This window comes from Rhinopithecus bieti, unplaced genomic scaffold (genome assembly GCF_001698545.2).
Source record: "Rhinopithecus bieti isolate Rb0 unplaced genomic scaffold, ASM169854v2 scaffold_6063, whole genome shotgun sequence".
Lineage (NCBI taxonomy): Eukaryota > Metazoa > Chordata > Mammalia > Primates > Cercopithecidae > Rhinopithecus > Rhinopithecus bieti.
Genome location: NW_016805186.1, coordinates 668,493 through 681,608, shown reverse-complemented (window position 1 = coordinate 681,608; position 13,116 = coordinate 668,493). Strand labels below are relative to the sequence as shown.

General features: G+C 42.4%; 1 pseudogene; it reads left to right on the top strand.

Annotated features, from left to right (window-relative positions):
• Positions 1-708: 708 nt before the first annotated feature.
• LOC108529266 (transcription elongation factor A protein 1 pseudogene) lies at positions 709-8,798 on the top strand (annotated as a pseudogene).
• Positions 8,799-13,116: the final 4,318 nt, after the last annotated feature.

Sequence of the window (13,116 nt, the reverse complement as noted above, 5' to 3'; positions counted from 1 at the left end):
CTCTCTACCACCTCTGCCACCTGGAGGTGCTTGCTCCCTTCCACCGCCCAGGCTGCCACAGAGGAGCACACCCTGGCCCACCCACACTGGCCCGATTCTCACCAGTGCCCAGGCGGACAGAGGCTGGGTGCCTGGAGGGCAAAGGGGAGGACAGAGCACCAGCTTCTATCCCTGCTCCTTGGCTCCCATCTTTAAGTGGCTTCCCCAGCTGCAGAGTTATAGACTCTGGCCTTTGTCATTGTTCCTGAGTCTGTGCACCTGGTCCTGGGACCAGACACCCCACATGGCCAAATGGGCAGGAGAGGCTCTCCATCTCATTACATTCTGTTTCCTTACTAGCTACAAACACTCAGAAAACCTCACAGGGCTGGGCATTCTCCACCAAGGCTACTTTCAAATCCTTAGCAAAAAAGAATGCTAGACACATCTATGAGGCTGGAGGAATGGGAAAGCTATTTGGACAGACAAAATTACTCCAGCCCCACTCACCACCAGAGGCTAACTGAACCCTCCAACCCCATTTCTCTCCTTTCCCAGCCTGCACCGTTAGGACATGGTGCTGAGAAGAGCCCATCATCCCTCAATGCCCTGCACTGGGCAGCAGGGAGGGAGGCAGGCCTTGATCCTACTACACTGGGACAGGTGTGTGCCTGGCTACCTGGGGAAATACTGTGGCCCACAAGGGCTAGGCTGCATTGTGTGTTATTGATGGGGCACCACCCTTCAGGTACGTGTCCAGTTAAGCAGGCTGTCATGTACCAGCCTCAGTACCCAACCACTAAGTGCACAGTCTCGGGGGGAAAATACATCTTGTTTTCCACACAGCTGACTGACCACACACTGAAGACACACAACCTGCTTATAAACTGGGACTCCCCTGTTGGAATCTTCTGGAAAACTTGAGTGTGCTTCTCAGGCAGGAGTTTACCCTTTAAGCAGGGAAAAATGGAATTTGTGGCTCAGTTTTTCTTTCTATTCTATCTCTATCTAGTCCTAAATGGAACTGAGGAGGAATAAAACAGCAAGGAACTCTGAAATTAGAATGGCAACAATGGAAGAAAATTGTCTTGGTTCAACTCCAATGGCCACCTTAGATCTCTTATTAAGAGCTATTAACTGGAAAACAATTGCATGATAGCCTTCCTATGATAATTCCAAATTTGTTTGTATTCCGGAATTTCTTTCTAGAATGCTCCAAAATTCCCATCTCTGAACTTATGAAGTCTTCTCTAGAATCTGCAAATTCTCAATGTCTTTAGAGCCTCGCTGGTCACTTGCTGGACAGGGGTTCTGTAAAAGGATTCTGGGAAGTTTGACTCGGTGTTCAACAAAGGCCCTTCCAAATTTTTAGGGTCTGATTCTGGGATTCCCAAGGGGACCTGGAGCCTTTCTCACATCTTCTGTGTGGAAGAGCACCTGCTTCATCCTCTGTGGCAACACAAAGAACCATCGCGAAGCTCCATGGTGAGTTTCTATGAGTTTATTCCACCACGTGTGGCTCAGGCAGGCAGGGTTTACAGGTGTATCTGTGCTGTGTTTCATATTCACATGTAGAGTTCCAACAGTTTACTTTATCAGCTGTCCTCTCTGTCTTCCTTGTGTTCAGTCAAGCATCAAATCCGGTGTCATCTCTGTGTGGGTACTCCGCAAATGCTAATTGGTGGTGACAAAATAATGATGTTGACAAGTGACCCCATAAAACTGATGAATCATTTGGTTGGAGAGTTCCAGGTTCAGCAGTTATGTAATGTTGCTTCACCAAACAGGTAATGTTTCATACCTCAGAGCAGCATGGAATACTTTACCTGCCAGGGCCTACTCATTTCTATTCACAGCTGAAAAGTCTTCTCTGAAGAGTAGAATTTTTTTTTTTTTTCCAATAAACCCTGTAGGCAGACATTTGGTGTAAGAGATACAGCTGTTTGCTTTGATTCAGGCTTCTCCCAAAACTGGCGCCCAAACTCCCACACTGGTTGGCAATCAACTCAACAAACAGATGGAGCAAGAGCCTGAATCAGATCATAAAACAAATAAATGAATTCATGTGAGTCTTAACACTTCAATGGTATTGTTCCCACCTTCCTGTGGAAAGGCACGGACATCTTAAAATAAACAGGCTATGGAGGCCGGGCGCAGTGGCTCACGCCTGCAATCCCAGCACTTAGGGAGGCCGAGACGGGAGGATCATGAGTTAGGAGATTGAGAACATCCTGGCTAACATGGTGAAATCCCATCTCCACTAAAAATGCAAAAAATTAGCCGGGCGTGGTGGCGGGCGCCTGTAGTCCCAGCTACTCGAGAGGTTGAGGCAGGAGAATGGCATGAACCCGGGAGGCGGAGTGAACCGAGATTGTGCCACTGCACTCCAGTCTGGGTGACAGAGCGAGACTCCATCTCAAAAAATAAATAAATAAATAAATAATAAATAAATAAATAGGCTATGGAGAAGGTAGGTTTAATAGGTAAGTTTTGGTTAATGGAAAATTTGACAATTTTGACCTCCAAAAGCGCAACTTTATATGGTTCAACCCAATGAAAGGTTTAAGAATTCTCAGAATGTATATGTTTCAGTATAGGTATTGTTAATATAAAAATTAGCACACTCCTAATACTTGCTTCTGGGCAAATTCATGCTTGTTCTTACTTGGTATCCCTTTTAGGTAATGAAGAAAATGTATTTCACATGTTTTCTAAAATTAAAAGTCAAAATTTTAATTGAAAATTAGAATATTTTTCCGTTGCTACAGAATCCAAAATCCAGTACATTTTGCAAATTGATGCAAGTTGTGCAGATTTGACCCACTGACCTCTGATACTCAGTCTACACAATCATGAACAATTTTTTTTTTTTTTGAGGCGATTCTCCTGCCTCAGCCTCCTGAGTTGCTGGGATTACAGGTGTGTGCCACCATGCTCAGCTAATTTTTATATTTTTAGTAGAGACAGGATTTCACCGTGTTGGTCAGGCTGGTCTTGATCTCCTGACCTCGTGGTTCACCTGCATAGGCCTCCCAAAGTGCTGGGATTACAGGCGTGAGCAACCATGCCCAACCATGAACAATTTTTAAAACATGAATTCTTTTTTTTAAATTTTTTAATTTTTTTGAGACAGGGTCTTACTCTGTCACCCAGGATGGAGTGCAGTGGTGTGATCTCAGTTCACTGCAGCCTTGACCACCTGGGCCCCAGTGATCCTTCTACCTCAGCTTGAGGAGCTGGGACTACAGGTGTGTGCTACCACGCTTGGCTAATTTTTATATTTTTGTAGAAATGGGGTTTTGCCATTTTGCCTGGGCTGGTCTGGAACTCCTGGGCTCAAGTAATTTGCCTACCTCGGCTTCTCAAAGTGCTGGGATTACAGATGTGAGCCACCACACCCAGCTGTGAATTCCTTTTGATAAGATATGCTCTCTCCAGTTGCCGAAGTCCTCTATGCTATCTACAGATTTGCTTGAACATTTGTATTTTCCTATAGGGCCCTCCAGCATTTCAATTTTCCACCTTTGTCTTAGATGACACTGTTATCTCTTTGTTCCTATTCTGATGTGATGAAACTTTGATGAAGTCAGGGTGTTAGGAGGGGAAGCCACACTTCCTCCAGGGATTCCACCTTATGACCACTATTTTTCTCAGAGTGAGAGCAAAAGGAGACAAGATTCCAGGAGAAGATGCTCAGCTTCTCTCAAATCCAAAAGATGCAAATTAAAGTAAGATAACTTCTTATTTTTAACCTCTAAGTTTTATAAAATTAAATAGATTAAATAGTATTTAGGGTTGGTGTGAGTGTGGAGAAGGGGGTAAATGAGTAAATTTACCCATTTACTGGTAAATTGAGTTACTTTTTTGACCAAAAAATTGGGAATATTTATGCTTTGTAAAAAAGTACATACTGTTTGCCTTAATGAATCCACTTATATTCTACAAAGTAGTCATACAAGCATGAATATTACATACTTCACCTATTCAAAGATTTTTCTTGTAGCGTAGTTTATAATATAAAAAACTGAAAAGAATCTATAAGTTTATCAATAAGGAGATTTTAAAATTATGGTTACATGTGATGGTTAAGCAGGATGAGTTGTATCTCTGTGTATAGTTGTATCTGTGTGTAATGAAAAGGTGTGCAGGATAACTGTAAGTACAAAAAACAAACTTCAGAACAATGTTTATGGTATAATCCTATTAAAAAACAAAATATTAGTACTTTATTTGGCAAAACTCTCCTTCATAAATTAGGGAGGGATAAAGACTTCTTCACACAAACAGAGGGAGGGAGTCCATCACCACTAGACTTGCCTTACAAGAAATACTAAAAGGAGTTCTTCAAACTGAAAATGAAAGACTGATAATTAATCATATGAAAACATATAAAAGTATAAAATTCACGGATAAAGGTAAACATATAGTCATAAGTATTAAAAGCAACTTTACAATAACTCATTAAGTGATACACAACATAAAAGATGTAAAGTGTGACATCAAAAACAGAATGTGTACGTGTGTGTGCAGAGCTTTTATACAGGATCAAAGTTAAGTTGTTTTTAGCTTAAAATGGACTAGTATAACTATAAGATGTTTTAATATGCCTCATAGCAATCATCAAGCAAAAACCTATAGCAGATACACTAAGATGAAGAGAAAGGAATCAAAGCATACCACTACTGAAAATCCTCACATCACAAATCAAGACAGCAAGAGAGGAAAAAAATAGTAAAAGAGCTGCAAAGCAACCAGAAAACAATGAACACAATGACAATAATCAATCCTTCTCTATCAATAATTACTTTAAATGTAAATGGACTAAATTTGCTGATCAAAAGACACAGGTTGGCTACATGGATTTAAAAAATACAAAAACAAGGCCAGGCCTGATGGCTCACATGTGTAATCCCAGCACTTTGGGAGGTAGACGTGGGTGGATTACTTGAGGCTGGGAGTTGAAGACCAGCCTGGCCAACATGGTGAAACCCCGTCTCTACTAAAAATACAAAAATTAGCAGGGTGTGGTGGTGAATGCCTGTAGTTGCAACTACTAGGGAAGCTGAGACAGGAGAATTGCTTGACCCTGGAGGCAGAGTTGTGGTGAGTTGAGATTACACCACTGCACTCTAGTCTGGGAGACAGAGTGAGACTGAGTCTCAAAAAAAAAAAAAAAAAAAAAAAAAAAAAAAAAAAAAAAAAAAGAAAGAAAAAACAAGACCCAACTATATGTTGCTATAGGAGACTCATTTCACCTTTAAAGCTACACACAGACTGAAAGGGAAGGGATGAAAAAAGATATTCCATGCAAATGGAAAGCAAAGAGCACAGGGGTAGTTATATTACACAAAATAGGCTTTAAGTCAAAAACTCAACAAGACAAAGATGGGTTATTATATAATGATAGAGGAGTCAATTCATAAAGAGGATAGAACAATTTTAAATAATATGCACCCAACATCAGGTACACTTAAATATATAAGACAAATATTTACAGATCTAAAGGGAGGAATAGACAGCAATACAATAATGGCAAGAGACTTCAGTACTCCACTTTCAAAGATGGATACATCATTCAGACAGGAGAACAGTAAGAAAACATTAGACTTGAACTAAACTTTAGACCAAATGGACTTAACAGACATAAATAGAACATTCCATCCAACAGCAACTGAATGCACATCTTCTCAATAACACATGGAACATTCTCCAGGACAGAGCAAATGTTGGGCCACAAAGCAAATCTTAATAAATTTGAGAAGATATAGATCATATCAAGCATCTTTTTGGACCACAATGGTATTAAACTAGAAATCAATAACAGGAGAAAAACGGGAAAGTTCACAGATACATGGAAATTAAACAACACGCTTCTAACCAATCAATGGGTAAAAGAAGAAATCAAAGGGGAAAATGAAACATTTTGAGACAAAGAAAAATGGAAACAAAACATACCAAAACTTACGGGATGCAGCAAAAGCAGTTCTAAGAAGGAAATTTAGAGCAAGAAACGCCTGCATTAAAAAAGAAGAGGCCAGGCATAGTGGCTCGCCCCTGTAATCCTAGCACTCTGGGAGGCCAAGGTGGGAGGATCACTAAAGCCCAAGGGTTTGAGACCAGCCTGGGCAACATAGGGGATTCCTATCTCTACAAAACAAAACAAAACAAAACAAAACAAAATAATAATAATAATAAAATTAGCTGGATGTTGTAGTACCAGTCTGTAGTCCTAGTTACTCAGGAAGCTGAGGTGGGAGGATCACTTGAGCCTGGGAGGTCAGGGCTGCAGTGACCCGAGACTGTGTCGCTGCATTCCAGCCCGGGCAGCAGCGCCAGACCCTGTCTCAAAAAAAAGAAGAAAAGATTTGGACTTGATGGTTCTGTGGAAAACAAAAGAAGTGAGGTGATGGATAGGTTAATTAGCTAGATTTAATCATCCCATTTTTTTGTGTGTGTGTATATACACATATATCACATTGTACCCCATAAATGTTTATGATTTGTCAATCAAAAATAATATTAATTAAAAAAGAATGCCGGGCGCGGTGGCTCACGCCTGTAATCCCAGCACTTTGGGAGGCCGAGAGGGGCGGATTACGAGGTCAGCAGATCGAGACCATCCTGGCTAACACAGTGACACCCCGTCTCTACTAAAAAAATACAAAAAACTAGCCGGGAGAGGTGGCTACAGGTGGCGCCTGTAGTCCCAGCTACTCGGGAGGCTGAGGCGGGAGAATGGCGGGAACCCGGGAGGCGGAGCTTGCAGTGAGCTGAGATCCGGCCACTGCACTCCAGCCCGGGCGACAGAGCGAGACTCCGTCTCAAAAAAACAAAAAACAAAAAAGAAAAGCAATGTTGAAAGAGCATTGAGAGAAAAGTTAGGCATTCAAAATGCAGCATTTCTCTGAACTGTTTCTCTGAAGTTTTCTTATTTGTATAAAACACAATAAAACAAAAAATCATGGTGCGTATCCTAAATATATGTAATTTTTATTTGTCAGTCAGACTTGAATGAAGTTGGGAAGGTGTGGAGCTGGGCTGGTGCTTCCTGGGGAGGAAGAGCCGCGGTGGAATTGGTCTGGGAGGAGGACGAGGCGCGGCCTGAGGTGACGGGTCTTGCCGCCGGGGGGCTACTTCCGTCCTCTTCTCTGCCGCCGCTTCGCGCACTTCCGCTTGCCAACGGGCTAGGCACGGAGGAGACCTGCCGGAGCCACGGAGGATGAGGTGGCCCACAGAGCCAACAAGATGGACGAGAGGGTGCAGGAGCACACGGCCGGAGCACTGGGTTTGTTCACCGAGCTTCAGAATATTCNAAAAAAAAAAAAAAAGTTGCTAGAGTAAGCTTTGTGGGGGCAAGAAAGAAAAAGAAAAAAATAAGGAAGTTGCCTGGTTTGATTTGTGGTCAATACACTGAACTACAAAGATAGGGAGTCCCAGCCCGTTTTACTGTTTTGCTTCTTTAAAGTACTTGTAGTTCTCCGGGAGGCGGAGCTTGCAGTGAGCTGAGATCCGGCCACTGCACTCCAGCCTGGGCGCCAGAGCGAGACTCCGTCTCAAAAAAACAAAAAACAAAAAAGAAAAGCAATGTTGAAAGAGCATTGAGAGAAAAGTTAGGCATTCAAAATGCAGCATTTCTCTGAACTGTTTCTCTGAAGTTTTCTTATTTGTATAAAACACAATAAAGCAAAAAATCATGGTGCGTATCCTAAATATATGTAATTTTATTTGTCAGTCAGACTTGAATGAAGTTGGGAAGGTGTGGAGCTGGGCTGGTGCTTCCTGGGGAGGAAGAGCCGCGGTGGAATTGGTCTGGGAGGAGGACGAGGCGCGGCCTGAGGTGACGGGTCTTGCCGCCGGGGGGCTACTTCCGTCCTCTTCTCTGCCGCCGCTTCGCGCACTTCCGCTTGCCAACGGGCTAGGCACGGAGGAGACCTGCCGGAGCCACGGAGGATGAGGTGGCCCACAGAGCCAACAAGATGGACGAGAGGGTGCAGGAGCACACGGCCGGAGCACTGGGTTTGTTCACCGAGCTTCAGAATATTCTGGAATTACTGCGGTCCACAGGAACTGGAATGTTACTTAACGTGAGTCTCAAGCAGAGCGCCGATGAAGAAGTTGCATCTTTAGCAAAGTCTCTCGTCAAATCCTGGAAAAAGTGACCAGATGGGCCATCAACCGAGAAGGACCCCGACGAAAAGTAACTAGAACCTGCAATGATATCGCAGAAGAGCAAAGGAAAGTAGCTCCAGCGGCAACGTAAGCAGCAGAAAGGATGAGACAAATGCTTGAGACACTTGTTTCATCTGTTGCTCGGCACGAAGCGCTTCTGATTCTGTGCGGATGAAGAACAGGGAGATGCTTGCTGCAGCTCTTCGAACAGGAGATGACTGTATTGAAATGCGAGCTGATGAGGAATAATTAGGATCTCGAATTGAGGAAGCTATAGATCCAGAAAGAGGGAACACAGATATGAAGTACAAAAATAGAGTCCAAAGTAAGGTATCAAATCTTACGGATGCAAAGAATCAAAATTTAAGGAAAAAGGTACCGTGTGGGAATATTCCTCCTGCCTTACTTGCTAGAATGAGGGCAGAAGAAATGGCTAGTGATGAGCTCAAATGAACAAAAACTTGAGGCATGAAGCCATCAGAGAGCATCAGATGGCCAAGACAGGTGGAACCCGGCCTGATTCGCTCACACGTGGCAAATGTAGAAAGAAGAATTGCACTTCCACACAGGTACAAGCTGGCAGTGCCGGTGAACCAATGACAACGTTTGTTGACTGTAATGAATGTGGAAATCAACAGAAGTTCTGTTGAGATGGAAAAATTGGCAAAATATCTGGACCACTAAGAAAACAGATTTTGTAATTAGCTTGAACCTAGGACAAGCAACTAGTTTTCCTGCAAATCAGATTTTTAGAGCAACATACATCCTGTGAGTTAGGCTTTGTTTTTGACCCAGGATCCCTTCCTTAAGTGCCTTCTTTAGCTCCTGATCAGTAGGGAGACCACAGAATAATTGTACGGGACCTGTTTTAAAACTTTTTGTTTTCATTTTTTTAAATAAGTCGATATAAACTTTTATAAATTAAACTTCTGGCAATTTTTTTCTTTCTTAAAGGAAAATATACCTTAAATTTTTCTTGTCTTTTTTGTTTTTGAGACAGAGTCTCACTCTGTCACCAGGCTGGAGTGTAGTTGCACGGCTCACTGCAACCTCCACCTTCCAGGTTCAAGCAATTCTCCTGCCTCAGCCTCCCGAGTAGCTGGGACTGACTACAGGTGCACACTATCATGCCCAGCTAATTTTTGTATTTTTAGTAGAGACAGGGTTCATCGTGTTGGCCAGGATGGTCTCAATCTCTTGATCTCGTGATCCGCCTGCCTTGGTCTCCCAAAGTGCTGGGATTACAGGCGTGCGCCACTGCGCCTGGCCTTTAATTAATTAATTAATTAATTAATTGACATGGAGTCTCACTATGTTGCCCAGGCTGGAGTGCAGTGGCACGATCTCAGCTCACCATAACTTCTGGCTCCCGGGTTCAAGGGATTCTCCTGCCTCAGCCTCCTCTGTAGCTAGTATTATAGGCGTGTGCCACCGCGCCCTGCTAATTTTTGTATTTTTAGTAGAGACAGTGTTTCACTATGTTGGCCAGGCTGGTCTCTAACTCCTGACCTTGTGATCTGCCCGCCTCGGCCTCCCAAAGTGCTGGGATTACAGGCATGAGACACTGCGCCCGGCCAACTTTTTTTTTTAACAGTGTGAAATATACACAGTAGAAATGTTGTTATTCTCTGTTATAAGTACATAAATGGAAATACATTTTTTCCCCATATTGGCATGTATCTACAAATATTAAAGGAGGAGAAAAGGTAATATACTTTTAGGTTTACCACATATGGTGTGTATTCAAATAACACATGACCAGCTTATCAAAATTGTACATAACATTTGAACTAACTTGTTAATTTGATTTTAATTATTATACCCAAAAGCTTGGGATGCTAGATACTACTTTGCATTTGTAACTAACTGTGCTCCTCATTTCTTGTAATTTCTTGTGCTTGTATATTACTTGTTCTTAATAGATTTTACTTTGGAAACAAGACTTTGTTGAGATCAGTTTGGTTTTGTTGTTAATTTACCTGTTTGGCTTTATAATGTATTTTAGTTTTGCAGAAGAACATTTGTAGATTAGAAGGCTTTTCATAAATCCCCTCACAGGCGAAGAGGAAGACTTCCTACTATTTTATTTCCCTCATAGGAAGACATACTCGAAAGAAAATGTTTAGCGTCTTAGTATAGTGTAGCTATTGTGAACAGCTCATGACTTAATCTTGATTTGGAAATCTGTACTGACCAAGGATTAAGCTTAAGGATTGTAAAACCATTAAAGCTGTGGTCTTTTCAAGTGGAGGTTGATAGAAAATATTTTTGTCCTAAGTCATATTTGCTGACTTTGTCTGTCAATGAGGGAGGTTGTTGAACAAACTGAATCTATGGGCTATAGCAAGTAGCTTTACAGCAGATCTTACTATGAAGTTTTGCTTTGTGTTTAACTGGATACCACTTTTTTTGTTGAGAATAATAAAAAACCGATTTTCACAGGTTCCTTGGGGTACGCTTGCTCTAGCACACCTTGAAGGCCAGTGTTGCAGAGCACATTTTATCATGCAGAATCAGCATTCTATCGCACACCTGGAGAAAGATCTCAGTACATGCTTTGCACTCTCCTTTGCGCCCCCTTCCAATTTCTTACTGCAAATCATTTTGATGTAATATGGAAAACAGCATTTAAAAATGTCCATGTTAAGAATTGGTCCACTGGTACCAACGCACCTCTATTTTGTCAGTTCATAGTTGAAGCTTTTGTTTTATTGTTTTCAAAAATAAAGTATATTTTTGGAAGAATGAATTTAAGAATGAAAAAAAACTGTGAAAACAGCCCAAGTTACCATATATGTGTATTTTGATATGCAGATGTAGCAATATGCATAGAGAGAGTCTAGTAAAGTGCTCTTCAACTTGGGGAGATTTCAGACCAGGGGACATTTGGCAGTGTCAATAGACATTTTTGATTTTCATGCCTAGGTGAATAGGCCAGGGATGCTGATAAACAACTCATAACGAAGACTTAACTTAACTGGCTTCCAAATCAATAGGACTGAGGTTGAGAAGCCCTGGTTGCAAATTGCTATAAGAATATTGGCAATGATCTCTAGCATTGATAGGGACATTAGGATGCTGTGTAGGGAACAATTTTTTAACTTTTAAAATTATTTATTATTTATTTATTTTTAAAAGTTAAGACAGCATTTCACTGTGTCGCTCAAGCTGGAGTGTGGTGGTATGATCTCGGCTCACTGCAACCTCCGCCTCCCAGGCTCAAGTGATCCTCCTGCCTCAGCCTCCTGAGTAGCTGAGACTATAGGCATACACTACCACATCTGGCTAATTTTTGTTGCCTGAGGGTCCCACAGCGCTGGGATTACAGGAGTGAGTTGCTGTGCCAGGCCTTTTTGTCGTAATTTAAACAAAGTACTTTTTTTTTCAACAGGTAAGTTACCAGTTCCACACCTCTTCAAAAAAATACACAAAATATGAAAGGTTTGAAAAAATCTGGGTTGCTTCTCCATCCTCACCCCTATAATATGCATTGTTGTTTTCTTTATGCACATATTTATGCATATCAAACCAAGTAGAAATACAGCTTCTTATTCTCTCTTTTTCTTTCCCACCAAAAGGTACATATTATATTTGGTTTAGTACTTTTTTCTTCAACAATATGCCTTACACTTTTGTATTGTCTGTGAAGTCATTTTACAATCATATACATATATTTTGAGACAGAGTCTCACTCTGTTCCTTAGGCTGGAGTGCAGTGGCACAACATTGACTCATTCTAACCTCTGCCTCCTGGGTTCAAGTGATTCTCCTGCCTCAGCCTCTTGAGTAGCTGGGATTACAGGCGTGCACCACCACACCTGGCTAATTTTTTGTATTTTTAGTAGAGATGGGATTTCACCATGTTGGCTAGGCTGGTCTTGAACTCCTGACCTCAGGTGATCCGCCTGCCTCAGCCTCCCAAAGTGCTGGGATTACAGGTGTGAGCCACAGGTGTCTGCTCTTAAAATCATATGTATTCCTTTGAAATTAAAACAAATGAGAAATATTGAGCCTTGGTTGGGAGGGAGTTGGAGTTTTCGGGAGGGGTTAGTCATTTTCATTCACAAAGATGACTATTCCACTTCTAGCGGCTGGGAAGCTAAAGAATAATTTAAAATTGACACAAAAAAAGCTATTGCAGGCATAGAAGTAGGTACCAGTAGATGATGAGTTTGCCTTCTCAGTCCTGATGTTGCTGTATTGAGAACAATAGTTCCATGTCTTTAGACACCAGTGCTTTTTATCCAGGAATGCCTCTCTAACGCACTCCAGTGCCCACACACCTGCTCCTACTCACTGCACTGAACTTAGAGGGTCCACGTGCCCAAAGGGCAGGGCACCGAGGGCAGCCTCTTGTCAAGAGACAGTGAAAACTGAGGCCCTCAGTCCTTTGACCCGTGGAACTGACATTCTGCCAACACCAGATCTTCCCTCGTCCAGCCTATCAGACATCTGATGACAGCCTCGGGGGCCCCTGAGCAGAAGACCTGCTAAGCTGTGCCTGGACTCCTCACTCATAAACACTGTGTGATAAGAAATGTGTGTTGTTTTGAGCCGCTACATTTGTTGTCATTTTTATGCAGCAATAGATAGCTATCACAGTTGTGAAATCACCACTTTTGACAATGACTAAGAGCCAAAGCAGGTGCCAATCACTAAAATTTCCTTGTCAAAGAGGGCACTGCAATGTCATTCCACTGGTGAAGAGAACTTGGAGCAGAATTCCCGAGTTTCAAGGAATCACAGGAAACAAAATCACAGGAAACAAAATCACCCCCACTACAAGCTGGGGCCTGCGGGGTGCGTGTGTGTGACTGATGGAAGCTGGGGCCTGCGGGGTGCGTGTATGTGACTGATGGAAGCTGGGGCCTGCGGGGTGCGTGTATGTGAGTGATGGAAGCTGGGGCCTGCGGGGTGTGTGTGTGTGAGAGATGTGAAGCTGGGGTCTGCAGGGTGAGTGTATGTGAG